Source organism: Spea bombifrons, chromosome 12, assembly GCF_027358695.1.
Source record: "Spea bombifrons isolate aSpeBom1 chromosome 12, aSpeBom1.2.pri, whole genome shotgun sequence".
NCBI lineage: Eukaryota > Metazoa > Chordata > Amphibia > Anura > Pelobatidae > Spea > Spea bombifrons.
The window spans coordinates 26,002,478-26,007,976 of NC_071098.1; the positions used below are offsets into that span (position 1 = coordinate 26,002,478).

The 5,499-nt window shown below is 47.0% G+C and overlaps 1 long non-coding RNA gene across 1 annotated transcript; it reads left to right on the forward strand.

Moving 5' to 3' along the window:
* The first annotated feature begins 478 nt into the window (after positions 1–478).
* On the forward strand, positions 479–3,336 carry LOC128470670 (uncharacterized). The gene is made up of 3 exons (XR_008346043.1): positions 479–496; positions 2,518–2,617; positions 3,207–3,336. It is a non-coding gene; the product is annotated as an uncharacterized LOC128470670 (long non-coding RNA).
* Positions 3,337–5,499: the final 2,163 nt, after the last annotated feature.

The following is a 5,499-nucleotide window of genomic DNA, read 5'->3' on the forward strand; positions in this document are numbered from 1 at the left end:
CTTTTTTGGGGATCCATGATGGCGACGTCGTGTCCTTTAATAGCTCGGCCTGTTAGGATCTTCAATGGGTTTCTCCGAGAGGCCAGCAATGATTTCATGGCTTCATATGTAATAAAGGCATTGGGATAACGCCCCACGGGGTGTAGATGGGGTAACAGCGACTGTTTAGCTGCACAGGAATAACAGCCCCTCGGCTTTCAGACTCAATGCTTCAGACTCTTGCTGCTTTTCTGGGCTTTGCATTTTAAGTCATGTTGACGTATTATTCATTTGGTTTATTATTATTTTAGTTTAATTAATACTTTAGTGTCAGGAATTTGATGTGCTTTTTATGAAATGCTTTTCAGAGGTTTTGTAGTCAGAAGGAAATTCACTTTGCTGGCATCCTGAATGTTTTCCTATAATCATTAACTAAAAGTACAAAGTTTACAGACCAAAAGAATCCGCCGTTTCCCGAGTTTAAGCCTCCAAACGTCCGGCAGATTCTCCCTGAGCGGTGAGTTGGTCCCGGGACACATTTTGGGGTTAATGCAGGACTCCCAGGGCCAGATTAAGGGGATTGATCAATCAGCATTTACATTAAAAACATTTACATAAAAACATTTACATAAAAACATTTACATAAAAAACATTTACATAAAAAACATTTACATAAAAACATTTACATGGCTACAATTCCTGCGCCAAAACATATCCATTCCAGACTAAAACGCTCCCACAATATCCACTCAGATACAGACCCGCCGCTGTCTGACCAGTCCTGATAACGCGGTCACATCCCCTACATTACATACACACCGCCGCTGTCTGACCAGTCCTGATAACGCAGTCACATCCCCTACATTACATACAGACCCGCCGCTGTCTGACCAGTCCTGATAACGCAGTCACATCCCCTACATTACATACAGACCCCACGCTGTCTGACCAGTCCTGATAACGCAGTCACATCCCCTACATTACATACAGACCTGCCGCTGTCTGACCAGTCCTGATAACGCAGTCACATCCCCTACATTACATACAGACCTCGCGCTGTCTGACCAGTCCTGATAACGCAGTCACATCCCCTACATTACATACAGACCCCACGCTGTCTGACCAGTCCTGATAACGCAGTCACATCCCCTACATTACATACAGACCTGCCGCTGTCTGACCAGTCCTGATAACGCAGTCACATCCCCTACATTACATACAGACCTCGCGCTGTCTGACCAGTCCTGATAACGCAGTCACATCTCCTACATTACATACAGACCCCACGCTGTCTGACCAGTCCTGATAACGCAGTCACATCCCCTACATTACATACAGACCCCACGCTGTCTGACCAGTCCTGATAACGCAGTCACATCCCCTACATTACATACAGACCCGCCACTGTCTGACCAGTCCTGATAACGCAGTCACATCCCCTACATTACATACAGACCCGCCGCTGTCTGACCAGTCCTGATAACGCAGTCACATCCCCTACATTACATACAGACCCGCCACTGTCTGACCAGTCCTGATAACGCAGTCACATCTCCTACATTACATACAGACCCGCCACTGTCTGACCAGTCCTGATAACGCAGTCACATCCCCTACATTACATACAGACCCGCCGCTGTCTGACCAGTCCTGATAACGCAGTCACATCCCCTACATTACATACAGACCCGCCGCTGTCTGACCAGTCCTGATAACGCAGTCACATCCCCTACATTACATACAGACCTGCCGCTGTCTGACCAGTCCTGATAACGCGGTCACATCCCCTACATTACATACAGACCCGCCGCTGTCTGACCAGTCCTGATAACGCAGTCACATCCCCTACATTACATACAGACCCGCCGCTGTCTGACCAGTCCTGATAACGCAGTGACATCTCCTACATTACATACAGACCTGCCGCTGTCTGACCAGTCCTGATAACGCAGTCACATCCCCTACATTACATACAGACCCGCCACTGTCTGACCAGTCCTGATAACGCGGTCACATCCCCTACATTACATACAGACCCGCCACTGTCTGACCAGTCCTGATAACGCAGTCACATCCCCTACATTACATACAGACCCGCCGCTGTCTGACCAGTCCTGATAACGCAGTCACTTCTCCTACATTACATACAGACCCGCGCTGTCTGACCAGTCCTGATAACGCAGTCACATCCCCTACATTACATACACACCCACCGCTGTCTGACCAGTCCTGATAACGCAGTCACATCCCCTACATTACATACAGACCCGCCGCTGTCTGACCAGTCCTGATAACGTGGTCACATCCAGATCTCAATCCAATCGAGTGTCTGTGGGATGCGCAGGACAAACAAGGACTCACAGGACCTGCTGCTTACATCTCGGTGCCGGATACCACAGGGGACCTTCAGAGGTCTAGTGGAGTCCGTGCCTTGATGGGTCAGGACTGTTTGGCGGCAAAAGGGGGACCTGCACAATATTAGGCCGGTAGTCATCATGTTATGGCTGATCGATGTACTTCAAATGTTTTCTATTCTAGGCAAAGATCTGGCACAGCTTAACAAACACTTGAGCCAAGGAAATGAAGATGTCTGGAGAAAGAAAGAGGAGAATCGGCATTGTAGGTTTTGGTCGCATAGGTAAGACGTTATAACGTTGGTTCGAGGTTGGGGTTGTTTCCTTATTTACCCTGCTGGGGTAGAAGAGGTGTTTGGGTGTGATGATTGCTGTCAGTGTGAGACTGTCTGGGGTGTGAGAGTCAGACCCATCACGAGCCGAGCCTTCGCTCCTGGCGGCTCCCCCAGATCCTGGTGGGTTCATTAACATTCGTTGTTTCAGATCGTGATCTAAACCGGAGGTAAAACAAAGCCTATAATGCGATACTGGAACGTCTCTGTGACTTTACTTACCCGTCATAAACCCACCTGTCCGGAGATGCCAATCCATTCACTTACTATCCCCCAACCTGCATCCGGAACAAACCCTTCGAGAGCTCCAGCCACTAACTTCCCTACATCCCCCCTACCTCCTAATAGATTGTAAGCTCCTAGGAGCAGGGCCCTCTATCTGCCTTAACATGTGTTAAAGTTATTTGTAATTTTGTATATTGTGAATTTTACTGTTTTTGGTAATGTTGTCTCTCTCTATTGTAACAGCGCTACGGCACCTGCCAGCACTATCTAAATAAATGTGATGAATTAATACTGCTGTGGTTTTTTTTGCTCACAGGTAGGTATTTGGTGCAGCGGATAGAAGAAGAAGGTTACAAGCATGACCTGGAACTGGCCTTTGTCTGGAACAGGAGTGCGGAGGGTTTGCAGGGGAGGGTGCCCGGTCATCTACAGCTGCTAGATCTCCTTGACTTAACTGTGTTATAATTACCACCCCCTGGATGCATAGTCACATAATTACCTGTTCCTTATATGTATATATTATTGTCACGGATCCGGATAGTCCGAGCGACTACCTCCGCTGTACTCCCTTAGCCTGGCACTCACAGTCTTTCCCCGGTTCCCCAGTCACTCGCCGAGACTCAGTGTAGTCAACATACAACATAGTAATACACCATGGGGGGGGGGGACTGACATTAAACTGAAACAATGGCGGTCTCTCCCTGGTGGCAGATCCTGGCTGTCTGCCGGAGATAATCCCCTCAGCCGATGATGAGATGATACGCTCGCGGTACTTCGGTGACATCACCCGCGCAGTCTGGCGTGTAGTAATGAGTCTGAGTGCCCGAACGCTCGCGGTACTTCGGTGACATCACCCACGCAGTCTGGTGTGTAGTAGTGAGTGTGAGTGCCGGACCGCGCATATCAGCGTATAGCACGCAGCTACAATTGCAGCCCTGAAGTTTTGGGAAATAAGTGCATGTTATACGCCGGTAAATACGGTAAATCACTTATATAATTACAATTGCCTATAGATATATTTATAATCACAATATAATTACCACCCAGAGGCGTATCTACTGAAAATAGCGCCTATGGCAAGCACTGAAATTGCGCCCCTGTCCAAATATCTAAAACCCATTTACTAGCCCCTGCTGCCCATATATATATATATATATAAATAAATATTAGCCCCTGCTGCCCATATATATATATAAATATTAGTCCCTGCTGCCGATAGCAGGTATCGATCAACACACAAACCCAGATCAATTGAAATTGACTTGTGATCTCAGCACTGAGGGTATAGATCAAATAAACAGAATCAGACATACAAATCCTGTATTTGCAGGTATACAATAATAATATATGAAACGTAGCATCGCAGGTATAGATCAATTAAATACATGGAAACAGCATTGCAGGTATTAATCAACTGAATAAGACATATTAACCCTGTATTTGCAGGTACACATAAATAATGTATGGAAACATAGCATAGCAGATATGGATCTACAGAATAACACAAAAACCCAGCTTTGCAAGTAAAGATCGATTGGAATTCACATAAAAACACGGCATTAAAGGTATATTTAAAACCCCCTAAATTACAGGCATAGATCACAGGTTGCACACCCCAAAGCCAGCCCTGGCGTCCACACTGCCCACATAGAACCTGGCCAGCACCCAGATTACACACATAAGATTTGCAATCTTTGTCACCAAATAGCCCAGCACAAGTCAACTTTGCCCCCAAACAGTCCGACCAGTGCCATCTTTTTCCTATATACACCCTGCCTGTGCCATCTAGGTCCCCAAGGCTCAAACCTCCTGCTAGTGCCATCTTTGCCCTTCCACAATTATACATTTATGATACACAAACACTTTTACAGTCACTCACTAATTCACACTTTAATTCAGACAACTCATCCACACATTAACTCATGCACTCCCTCATTCACTCAATGCATCCACACATTAACTCATGCTCTCCCTCATTCAGACAATTCATCCACACATGAACTCATGCTCTCCCTCATCCAAACAATGCATCCACACATTAATGCACACTCTTTACTTATATCTACCCCCCCTCCCTGCCTTATCACTTTTTAACCCCCTCCCTGCCTTATCACTTTTTAACCCCCTCCCTCCCTTATCACTTTTTAACCCCCTCCCTCCCTTATCACTTTCTAACCCCCTCCCTCCCTTATCACTTTCTAACCCCCTCCCTCCCTTATCACTTTCTAACCATCTCCCTCCCTTATCACTTTCTAACCCCCTCCCTCCCTTATCACTTTCTAACCCCTCCCCCTCCCCACTATATATCCCCCCTACCCACTATATATCCCCCCTACCCACTATATATCCCCCCTACCCACTATATATCCCCCCCTCTACCCACTATATATTCCCCCCCTCTACCCACTATATATTCCCCCCCTCTACCCACTATATATTCCCCCCCTCTACCCACTATATATCCCCCCCTCTACCCACTATATATCCCCCCCTCTACCCACTATATATCCCCCCCCTCTACCCACTATATATCCCCCCCCCTCTACCCACTATATATCCCCCCGCTCTACCCACTATATATCCCCCCCCTCTCACCTTGAAGTCCAGCG